Below are 12,516 nucleotides of genomic sequence, written 5' to 3' on the forward strand. Positions count from 1 at the left end.
ATTTCTTGCCCGACAGAATGCTGTCAAACTAAATTTCCTTTAACCATCTAACATCTGTTTCTTGAACTGGTGATAGTGGGTGCTATTAGGACAGAATCTTCTTTTTAACAAACCAATATTACATTGTTTGAGTGTAATTTAGATGGACTGTGAGGATGCAATTTACTGCTTCTTAGCTAATGGCTGCCACTCTCCTAATATGGCTGCAGACAAAAAGCTTTAGGACCTTCTGTAGCCATATGGTAAAAGGCTTTATTCTTACAGCCCCACTGACAAGTATTCCACCATTCTCCTGGGCTCTTTGTACACACACTCCTCTCCCCCCTCTCCCCATAACCCAAGTTCCTTTCTCTATTTGACCTGCTGTCATTTTTGCTCTCTCCCTCTGTGCACAAGCTTTTTCCTCTCTGTGCCCCCTGTCATTACCGTCTCCTGGCATGTCCGAGCATTCTGCTGAGTGGGCTACTGGCAGAAGAACTGAATCCCATCCCAGCTCAAGAAGCTAATCCCACTCTGTGCTGTGTATCACTCCACAGAGCATATGTCCACAGAGGGCGGCTATGAGAATCAAGAGAATCCTCAGCAAGGCGGATCCCTCAATTAAGGGAAAGAGTTCAGGTAATTAACAACAAATCTCTCCCAGTGAAGGCTTTCAGCAATATTCCCCTCAGTGCTCAGAGCACAGGGCTTTTTTCACTTGCCACTCAGAAGAGATTCAGGTGCCACTCAGCTGATTAGCGAAGCACTCATAGCTACCGGCAGCATGTGTTTCTACTGGTAGTGCACCTCTGCACATGCCTTGGTGCACATAACATTTATTCTGCACATGAATGGAAAAATTAGAGGGAACATTTCTTGCGACCCCTTCAGACTCTCTCACTTGTTGGTACTGCATGGGATACAGCACAGCAGCCAATATTACTGAAGTCTCATGAAAGGGAAAGAAACAATAGCAAGAATTTCCAGAGTTAAGACTTCTACTGTCTTCCTAACTCACCCTCTTGTCCTTGTTGTGTCCAGCATCCAGCTCCAAGCCCAAAGATAGCATGACCAAGGAGGAGAATTGTATATATACACATCCCGGAATGAATGAATTCACTAAGACTCAGTATTAATTACAGTACTAACAGCTTTCATTATTTAAATCATATTAATATGCTTTTCATTGGTTCTAGTTAAAACTAGGAAAGGAAGAGGACATATGACCCCTTGGGAATTCAGTGCAGTCACATGAAAAAAACAAGTGTGGTATCTGGAGTCAGGTAACAGATAGTACTCTCTGTACTGTTTTTCATGTAGAAAAGGCTTCACTAGAACTGGGAAGGAAGTGAATATTCCATCTCATGAACATGTTTTGAAATACCAGAACATTTTCCCATTGTGAATTGGGGTAAAGCATCAAAATCTAAAAACTGAAAATCCCCAAATAAAAATAATTTCGATTTGGATCAATTGAAGCATTCTGTTTTGATTATCAAAACTTTCCTAAATTAAAGTTGAATGGCTTTTAGGATAAAATAAAAGTTATCAGCATTTAGCCTAAATTTTGAAACAAATTTCTCATTTCAAAAAATGTCAGAATAAGGACACTGAGCATTTCAAAACCCTTTTTTAAAAGGTTTGCCATAAAAAAAAAAATCACCAGAATTGACCCTTTCCTGTGAACAATTTCAGTTTCAACAAATAGAAAAATTGTTCAGTCAGAAAATTCCTATTCATGTCACCTCGATGTTTCTCACAGGGGCAATCCTAGGACAATCATTTTGTGCTGCCATTTGAGATACACAATGCTACAGAGCATGTGAATGTGCAAATTCCCTTCCCATGCTACACTGTCCTAGCCCACCATACCACAGGTGGTGGTGATAGTGGTAGTGTTGGTTCTCCTTGTCTCTCATATACACACAGATTTTATATTTGTTTTTCTGTTGTTTTCCTTTATCTAAAATAAAAGTTCTCTACACTGAAAAAATATACATTTTTCTCAGGATGAGGGAATGAGCCGAATTCTAGCTTCCAACCCCTTGAAAAAAGCCTGAATATATTTAATAAGGAGTAAATCCAACAGGGTTCTATAGAAACTAAATTAAATATCCACAGAAGCCAAGAAAAAATGCTTAATCTTCCTTAAGGGTTTTGAACTACCCCTGGAATTCCATAGCAGGGACATAGTTTTCTATTTCAATCTAAAGGATGTTACAATGTCTAGAGGCATTTTAAATCACTAATTCTACGGGATTTTCCCATAAGAGAAAGCCCGTCAGGTGACAAGAGTGCAGAGATGGCCATTGGTTTGAGTTTGCCCCCAAATGAAAAAACCACCTTATACATTCAGTGTAAAATGACTTATTTTAGCATAAGGAAAATCAAAAACAAATGAAGGTAAAGTCTCTTCACTAGAGCACAGTGCCTTGCTCCTCCTACAAGCAGTAGCTCAGTGAACAAAATGGCTGCCTCATAAATACACCGGCGGAGTTTTTTCACATTTCTGGCAGAGAGCAATAGAAAGTGAAGGCATCTGAAGTGTTGTAGCTGCACATGCCACAGTAATCTCTAATCTCAAGAAAAACGCAGCCAATACCACACAATACATCTGTACCATAGTGGGGATTTTAGCAACAGATATGCAGGGAGAATCCAGAGGGGCAAACACTGTGAGGAAGGAGAGGCTTAGTATCGGGGAAACTGGAATGGAAAGATGGGTTGTTCCCTCTTCTGTGAATTTTCTCTGGAATACTTGGGAAGGTTCAAGAGTTTGTTAATGACGGGCTTTCCTCTTCAGGGAAAAGTTGAGACATTTGTTTGTGTAGTATGAAGGTTTATGGGAGCTTATACATGTAGTCTTAGTTAGGGATGCTTTACCAATATGTGGGGGGGGGGCACAGAACCACATAACTGTACTGGGAAATGAATGGGTACAAAGCAGCATCTGAATGAATTTAATAGGGAATAAAACCAACTGGATGCTATCAACACACAACTAAATACCCATAGAAGACAAGAAAAAATGCTTAACCTTCCTGTAAGTTTTTTGAACCACCCCCATAACCCCATAGCAGGGATATAATTTTCTATGTCAATCCAAAGGATGTACCAAAAGGCATATAGAAAATATATAATATTCTATAGGATTTTTCCATAAGAGAAAGCCCTCAGGAGAAAGGGGTGAGAAATGGGAATGAATGGGATGGAAGGGCTAGAGTTACAGACACCATACACAGGGCCAAGTTTTCAGGTCATACCTTTAGTTTTGTAAGTGTAATCATTTTGGCTCCCCAAAATAGGAGCACAGCCATTTTGTGCACAGCCACTTGTGAGCATAAATCACATACTCTGCCTCCCCCTCCACCTGAGCTGACCTTGCAGCTTATGCCGATGCAAGACCGTTGCATTTCTGTTTCAGCTGTGCATGCAGAAGGAGAACACAGTACACAGAAGCTCCTTGGCAGCTTAGCCAGGGGGACAGCATTTCTACTCTGCATTTTCAACAGAAGCGGCTATATTTATTGATACAAGTCTGTAGTATAACCCCCAGGGGAGCCTAGAGGTGGCATAGAGGCTCACACACACCCTTCATTTCCAAATGTAGGCACAAAGGGCATTTCTGGGTGAAATGAGGTGTGGCTAGGGTTGCCAGATGTCTGGTTTTGAACCAGACAGTCCAGTATTTGAGCATTCTGTTCCGGAAACAAATTGAGAAAATATAAATGAGAAAATATAAATGTCTGGTATTTTCTACATAAGATGTAATGAAATGTCAAATGTGTCCAGTATTTTTGTTGAAACCATCTGGCAACCCTAGGGCTATGCCTACACTCACGGCTTCTTGCGCAAGTATGGCCGTTCTTGCACAAGAATCCACAGAGCGTCCACACTGCCCGCCCGCTCTTGCGCAAGGAAATTTGCACTGCGGTGTGGTAAGAGAGGACTTCTTGCACAAGCGCTACGTTCTTTTTTAACAGGTGTAAGGCCTCTTGCACAGGAGCTCTTGGGCAAGAGGGCAGTGTGGACACTCGGCAGGGATTTCTTGTGCAAGAAAGCCCTATGGCTAAAATGGCCATCAGAGCTTTCTTGCACAAGAGAGCGTCCACATTGCCATGGATGCTCTTGCACAAAAGCACAGCTCGCACATGGCAGTGTGGACATTTTCTTGCACAAGACTTCTTGCACAAAAACCCCTGCACAAGATGTTCTTGCACAAGAAGCCACCAGTGTAGACATAGCCTAAGTGTGGCTGGTATGTATTATAGTATCTGGGTCTATGAGTTTACCCTAATTCTAAGCTCAGCTGTTGAAAGTGAGCAAAAGTTCATAAAATCTCACAATAACCTACAACAATCAATGTTCATGGGAAAAAGTGCAAAAACACAAAAACGGAATTAATAAGAACAAAAAGACCTACTAATATAATTCAAGAATTGTGTTAAAATCATGCTGAATAGACAAGAAATGTGTGGGATGGAAAAATCAATACAGCAAAATTGCCAGATATAAAGTCTTACCAGTAAACAAAATAATGAGGGTATGGGCTATTCCGCTCCCTTCTGCAGTTCATAAGAAACAGAGATTGTTGGAGGAAAATTAGCAGCAGCAGCAGCTGTCTGACCACTACAACTAGCTTTATGCTCATGACTGCCACACCTCCATTCTCTTGGGACTCCAAAAACTACCACAACAGCACTGGGCCTTCATGCGGCTAATCTTGAGAGATATACAGACCAGGACAAGCCAAAGAAAGAAACCCAAATAGCATAACCACTTCCACCAACTTAATTCCAACCACCCTTTCATGAACTTTTGCATCTCTCTCTGTTCTTTCACCTTCTGTTCAAGAAGAGGCTGGCTTAGCCACCCAAGAATGTCATGTTTTGCAAAACTGCAACCAGAAAGAGGCAGTTCTTAGCAATGCCCCAAACAGCTCAGTGTTGGTACAAGTTGCCAGGTCTAAGAGTGGCTACCAAAACTGTGTGCCATACACATAGTTGTCTCACAACAAAGTTACAAATAAAATGCAGAAGCTGGATTGTTTTCTTTCACACCCCCTTACGTGTATTTGCCTTGTTTTATATTTTAAGAAACACACACAGACATCAAGAACAGCAGCTTCAGCCCCTTTCAGATAACTTCATGTTTCCCCTATGCCAGAGTGTTTCCTTAGTTACTCACTATGCCACTCAGAATGGTCCATTTGGGTAGATTCTTACTCTCAGTCTACATAAATCCATTTCTTTTCCTCATGTGACTTTAATCTTTATATTTCCAGAATAGTGGAACACAGTACAAGCACATGTCAAGAATCACCATCTACCCAACTTGCTCTACCATGTCCAGCTATGTCTTCCCTTACTGAGCTCATTAGCCCAATCATCAACAATCTCCTCCATAACAAGTTAATGGCCACCAGCTTAGTCTGTAATCTTCTCTGTTATGCAGTTATCCAAGTCAGTGGTCTCCAAACTTTTTTGATTGCACACCCCCATCAATAAAAAATTTTTGAGCATGCACCCCCAATATATGTATATTTATTTATTTATAAATTATATACATGTACTACTGTACTAATATATTATGTACATTATAAAACATACACAAAAAATAGAAATTAAGAAAGGATGAGATAAAGATGAAATAAACAATATTTTTAAAATAATTTTTTTATTTTATTTTATTCATTAACGGTACAGACATGTGCTTTTTGCTCTCACTAAAAAAATATTAATAATAATAATATTTTTAGTGATAGCAGTGTGATTAAATATGCTTAATTATTTTCCTCCCATGAGCAGAATGAATTTTATGTTGTGCACCAGTACTGAGTTCATGGGCCTTGTTTGGATGTGCCACTGTGGCACCCAAGTTATTAATAAACATTTTATAAACCTCTACCTTTTCCCTTTGCTGCCATGTCTCCTTCCCTTGCTCCATCAGCTCCCCTAATGCCTGCTGCCCCCCAACTCCTCACTTTCCTCTTCTGTCCTGACTCCTGCCCTTCTCACTGCTCTCAGCTCTCCTGCGACCTGACCCCCTCCACCAGCCCTTCTCTCCCCTCTGTGCCCACTCCTCCAGTAGTCCCACTCTGATCATGTGAGCTACCCCTCCTCATCCCCTCTCCTAAGACATTTGTCTTTCTTCCACCCTGTCCCTTGGTGCATTCCCCTTTCTTCTCCTGACCTGCCCTTCTCCTCTCCTCCCTTCAGCACAAGCCCTTTCCCCTTCCTCCCCCACACACCTTCTGCCTTCCAATTTGTGGGACTGGAGTCTGTGATCGGGCCCCATAAGTCCTTGCAGCCCTGGCCCCAGCTGCTTCTGGGGCTCCAGACCACGTGCTGGGCCATGCGGTGCAATGCTGGGCAGGGTGGTTTTAAAGCCCCAGGCCATGACGTCACGCCACGCCCAGGTGTCTCCCCTCTCAGCTGTTTCGCAACGTTTGAGCATGCCACGCATGCGCTCCCTTGGCCCCACCTCCCACGGCTCCACTATGCCCCATACATGGCCGGCGCCGGGGAATTTTCTTCCCGCACCCCAATGGAGCATCTTGCACACCCCCTGGGGTGTGCGCACCCCACTTTGGAGACCACTGATCTAAGTGACCAGAGTGCTACAATTAGCACTCTGTCACAGCCCCAAGAAGGACAATAATTATCTTTAATATCAACTAAAAGACTGTCAGATAACAGGTTTTTTTTGAAAACTCTCCAGATGGGGAAAAGTAAACAAGGAATGTTGTTAAACAAAAGCCTGACTTGGTACTTTACACTTCAAATGCTTTATCTGTTTTTCCTTCTTTTCTGTATCTTTAAAAGATTTAAAAGATTGTTTGTGGTGTATTTCCCGAGGTACTAAGCAAGCTGAGATCTATATCTGCTTAACCCTGAATCTTGTTTAACACTGTTTAATACGGTTGCCAGATGGTTTAACGCAAAACACTGACTGCCCCCCCCAAAAAAAAAAATCGGGAAAAAAATTCTGTTGAGTGAAAAAAAGGGGGAGACCAAATTATTGAAAAAAAAGGACCCCAACAGCAGTTACTAAGCAAAAAAATAAATAAATAAAATAATAAAAAAACCAGCATGCTCCCTTTAAGAAGAGGCTTTTTGCTGGTGGCCATCTTGTTTTTCTGCTCCCGCGACAAGCCCTGTGGAACCAGGGAAGCGGGGTGTGCAGGAGATCTGGGGGGGAAACCTGGCGGGGGATCCGGAGGGTCCCGGGGGCTGGGCCTGTTGCTGCGTGTGTCATAGGGTTGCTAGGTGTCTGGTATTTTTGCCTCCTGGCAGGGAAAAAAAAATCAGAAAATACCGGACATTTTAGGTGTCCGGTATTTTCTGAATTTTTTTTACCAGACAAGAGGCGAAAATACCAGACTGTCTGGGTCAATACCAGACATCTGGCAACCCTACTTTTAGTACTGGACAGTAAAAGGATCGTGTTACCATGTTTGACTCTTTAGGCCCATGTAATATATCAAAATTAATATTACATTTTTGGCATCCTCATCCCATGACACATAATGGGGCGGACGACAAATGCCTTTGATGTCAACCGCGGAGCGTCCAGACTAGTGCGCTGAGCCGACAAACAGCTGATCGGCTCAGTGTGGCAGCCATTTTAATTTAAATGAAGCGGTGATTGTTTAAATTGCCGCTTCATTTGGGTATGTCTAGTAAACTAATCTACATGACTCTGGCGACAGAGCCATGTAGTCTAGACATACCCTAAGAGACTAAAAATGCCTGGAAAAATTTATTGCTTTTGGGGGACTGAAAATGGCTCATCAATACAAAAGTGCTTTCAAAGGAAGATCATCTTATCACTTCTTTATAAAAAATAAATACCCGCTTCCCCCTCCCACATTTATGGGGTAAAAATGCCATCCAGGCTAAAAAATTCTCCAAGTAAGCAAATTTTGCCACTAGTGTGTAAAATTGTCACTGTTTGTGCAAATGTATGAATGGCAAAAAGAAGGGTAAAGGGTTTTTTCTATCTTTACCCATTCTGGGCCTGCAGCCAAAAAGGTAATAAAAGCTGGTTCATTTTTAAACATCTTACAAGTGTATAACAGTGACAGCTCAGGGTTTGTTTTAGCAGCAAATAGAGACAATTCTAGGTTCTTAGAAGACTTAACTGCAATTTTTGTAACATCTAATCATATAAAATTTGTAAATCACACTTTAAAAATAAAAAATGTGCAAACCTTAAAATATAATCAAATGCAATTTTCTCTGACTTTGCTTTTATGTGCCTAAATTCAAATACAGTTTTTATTTTAACAATTGTAATATTATGGACCACTGCCCAATCCTAGCATACATTGGTTTGTAAAAGAAGGGGATTACATGGTAATAATTGGGTTTACAAATGTACCCTAATTGCGAATTCCAGAGGGAAAAGTGAAGCAGCTATGTTTACACTGGCAGGTGTAAAGCATTAGCAGTTACAGCACTGCTCACAATGCCCGGCAGAGAAACTGCTGTCATGTATTCACACCGTCAGCTGCCAGAGCTGTAGTGTGGCCGCACTTGTGGCATTTGGAGCCGTGCACTGTGGGCAGCTATCCCACAGAGCACCTTTTCCTCTTTTAAAGCTGAGGCTTGTAAGATGGTGAAGGGTGAGTTGCAGGGCAACCGGGGTCCTCTCCCAATACCCCATGATGCATCCTGGCGACCCCTGTGCTTCCATCTGCATTTGGCCCTATCTTCCAATGGCTTTTGTGCCGCGTGCTCTGCCTCCTCTATCTGTGGGAATGGACCTTGAACAGTTGAAGAAAATGCTGATAGGTCTCACTAACATGTCACAAATGGCAGTCAAGTTATTCCTTAAACTACAAAGTGAAGAAGAGGAGTCCAACAGTGATCTTGCCATGCACAGTAGCTATGACATGTGCTGTCTTGTGGCATTCATAGAGGTGCTAACCATGGTGGAACTCCACTTTTGAGCGTGGGAAACAAGGACATGAGAATGAGAGCTGCCCTGCTTGTGGAGAAGTGTGTGGTGATTGCACTGTAGAATGATTGTGGGGTGTGCTTTTGGCCATTTAAAGGCTCCCTGGTGATGTGTGTGTGGGAGGCTGGACCGGGCCGATGATAACATTCCTCTGCTCATTGGGGATGTAAGCAACTAGTCAACTATCTGATAAGCAAATGCTTATTGGGTCGTCCAATAGGAACTCAACTAGTTGCTCCCCCACCCCACCACTTCTATCACAGAGAGGCAGCAAGAGGGGGGAGAGCAGGAGCTGGTTCCCCCTCAAGTCTCTGCGGGGGGTAGGAGAGGCAGAGGGCAGTGGGAAAACAGCATGAGTGGGGAGTTTTAATACAAGCCTTTTAGTGGCAAGGAATTTTAAAGTCTTTTGTAGGCCCCCACCTTCTGCAGTTGACATGCCAGAGTGGAGAGCAGCCTTGACAGTATCCCTGATTTTTATAGCCTCACACCAGGCCCCTCTAATAGCCTTGCTCTCTGGCTGTTCAAACTCAACCACCAGGTGCTAAGCCTCAGTGGTCCAGCCCTGAGTGAAGCTTTCACATTTCCCTTCATAAATGTTATGGAGGCTACAGCATGCGGCTATGAGCATTAGGGATGTTAAATTTTGATGCATCAGCTAATTGAGTAGTCAATGGAATTTCCGTCGACTACTCAATTAGTCGATAAGGGAGGGGCGCTTACTATCCTGCTGTCTCTCTCCCTTTGAAATGCACAAGATCCACCCTCCCCCTGCCCCTGCTCTGCCTCCTTGCCCCCTTGCCCAAACAACGTGCTGGAGATTACCAGGGATCCTGGCACAGGGCAGCAGCAGAAGTCACCCCCCCACACACACACACTCACTCATTACAGTAGTGGGAGCTGAAACACCCAGAATCCTATTCCGCTCCACCCCACTTCCCTCTCCCAGCCTGCTGCTCTGCGTCATTACAGCGACGGGAAGTGGACACAGAATTGCTCCATCTGCAGTGTTAGAAGTGTCTCCACCATATTCACTTGGTGCACTGTAAGGTTGAAGAGCTGCTCCCTGGCTTCATTCCAGCACTCTGCATTCTCCTTCTGTTCCCTCCACTCAGTGTCCCACCAGCAAGGTTCCTTCTAAGCGGTGCAGCAGCACAGCTCCATAGCTTCTTAATCAGCCTGCCCAGTCAGGCAACTCTGTGCACAGAGCCCAGAGCCTCTGGCTGGGCGGGGCTGATTAAGCAGCTGCAGGGCTGTGCTGCTTAGAGGGAACCTCGCCCACCAGTCCTTCAGTTCTTTCTTTTCAGCAGCAGACTACAGCATGACATCAACCAGCAGATCCTCTCTAGTTTTTTGAGGCCACTTGCTAATTCTGTGCAGCCATTCTGATGGCGATAGCAAGGCAGGCTGGGATCCCAAGGTTATAACCGTGAAGCAAAATACAATGTTTTACTGAGGCATCATTGTTATCACTTGATAGCATCCTGACATGACTGTTTTTAAACACAAGCACTATTCACACACCTATCACGAATTGGCTGTCCCAAGGCAAGTGCACGTAAGCTACAAGACCCCCAAAATGGTGAGTACTCACAGGGGCAGGGAAATGTGTGTGTGTGTTGGAGAAAGTCTTCCTCTGGCTCTGGGTCTGCCTCCTGCTCAGCATCCTCGTCCACGTTGTTCTTCTCCTAGCTTGGCCCACTCTTGGCTGACACAGCCCCACAAGTGTCCATGAGGGTCTTCACAGTGAAGATGGGTTCACCACCAGGTATCACATCCAGCAGGGCTGTCCCTAGTGGAGTCTGGGGAGGAGGACAACTCTTCCCAGTACCCCCAGGAGCAGGGCCCAGGGCAACCCCGCTGCCACAGGCCTTGTTCCTGCTCTGTCCCACCCCCACTCTAGCCCTTCCCTAAGCCCTGCCTCTGCCCCTCCTCTGTTCCACCATTTCCCACCCCTGCTCCTTGGCCCCTTCCCTGAGCAACATGAGCCAGAGATTAGCAGGGGGCCTGTCATAGTGTGGCAGCCACGGTCAACCGCCCCTCCCGCTGCACGCATCGCAGCAATGGGACCTGGAGCACCCGGCAGCCTGCTTCACTCTGCCCTCCTGCCCTCTCCCAGCCAGCTGTGCTCTGCCTCACTGTGATGGCAGGAAACAGAGTGCTCTGGGGATGGGACATGCTGCTTCCTGCTACCGCAGTGAAGCAGAGCACAACCGCCAAAAGAAGGCAGAATGGCGCAGACTATTGGGTTGCTCTAGCTCCTGCTGCCATGGTGAGTGTTGGGGGGCAACCCCTGCTCCCACTCCATGCCAATCCCTCAGTAATTCCCAAGGTCCCGCTCATAGAATGGTTGAGGCAACCGCCATGGGCAAAGCCTGGGGTGGCTGCCCTGAACCGTGTTATGGATGGGATGGCTCTGGCGTCCAGCTCTCTGTAGAACTGGCAGGTCATGGGTGCACCAGAGTAGCAGTTTGCCTCCCGCACCTTGTGGTAGGCGTTCTGCAGCTCTTTCACTTTGACCCTGTTCCTCAGTGCTTCCTGGTCATGAATCTTGATATCTGCCCATAAGTATCATAATTCCTATGGCTGGTAGGCAGCTGGAACTGGTCAGCTTCCTTTCCTCATACCCTGATGAAGTCCAGCACCTCAGCATTGCTCCAAGTAGGGGGTCGCCTGGTATGTGGAGCAGACATGGTCACTCAGGAAAATGTGCTGAGAGTACACCACACACAGCCAAGCAAACAGGAAGAGGATTTTCCAAATTCCCGAGGAATATAAAGGGTGGGTCTGAGGGCCAGTCATGTGGGGGCAGGACAGTAGAGTTAAAACCAGTGACCAGAGAGGCAAAAACAAGCATTATGGAACAGGTACCGGAGGTCAGTCACAGTGCTGAAAAACACAAGGGCATCCACACTGGCACTAAAGTGCTGTAGCCACTATGCAGAAAGCTCTACATCTCTCACTGAGGTGGTTTTCCTAGAGCATAGCAACTGCAAAGTTTGTGCGCATTAAGTGGCTGGCCAATTTGGAGTTACAGCACTGGGAGCTGATTTATTGTGCTGCAACTTGCCAGTGTAGACAAGGCCTGAGTAAAAGTTCATAAAGTCTCACAATAGCCTATAATAATAATAAATGCTAATGGGAAAAGGTGCAAAAGGAAAACAAAAACTCTGAATTAATACGAACAAAAAGACCTACTAATATAATTCAAAGACAGCGTTCAAATCATGGCTGATAAAAAAGAAAAGTGTGGGAATAAAAATTAATAACAAAAATTGGTGGGTTGGATATTAGGTATTATTTGTAAACAATAAACAATAGGGTAAACAATAGGGTTGCGTTATTCCATCTTTCATTCCCTCTTAGGGTTCTTTTAGAAAACAAACTTCTAGTGAAAAATGTGCAGAAGAAGCTGTCTGCCATCAACTGCAGCAGCAAGCTTTAATATCATGGCTGCCACCCACACTATCCCTGGGAATCCCAAAATCTTCCTTGAAACCTTTGGGCCTTCATTGTCGTAATCGAAATTTTTCCTCAAAACAGTGAGAGCGTTTACAGTGCAATGTAACTTTTGTTGGG

At 44.5% G+C, this 12,516-nt stretch overlaps 1 long non-coding RNA gene across 1 annotated transcript; it reads left to right on the forward strand.

Annotated features, from left to right (window-relative positions):
• Positions 1 to 462: 462 nt before the first annotated feature.
• LOC142828955 (uncharacterized) lies at positions 463 to 5,582 on the forward strand. Its single transcript, XR_012903136.1, has 3 exons — positions 463 to 618; positions 1,176 to 1,262; positions 5,264 to 5,582. It is a non-coding gene; the product is annotated as an uncharacterized LOC142828955 (long non-coding RNA).
• The last annotated feature ends 6,934 nt before the right edge of the window (positions 5,583 to 12,516 follow it).

The sequence above is a fragment of the Pelodiscus sinensis genome, chromosome 4 (genome assembly GCF_049634645.1).
Source record: "Pelodiscus sinensis isolate JC-2024 chromosome 4, ASM4963464v1, whole genome shotgun sequence".
NCBI classification, from domain to species: Eukaryota; Metazoa; Chordata; order Testudines; family Trionychidae; genus Pelodiscus; species Pelodiscus sinensis.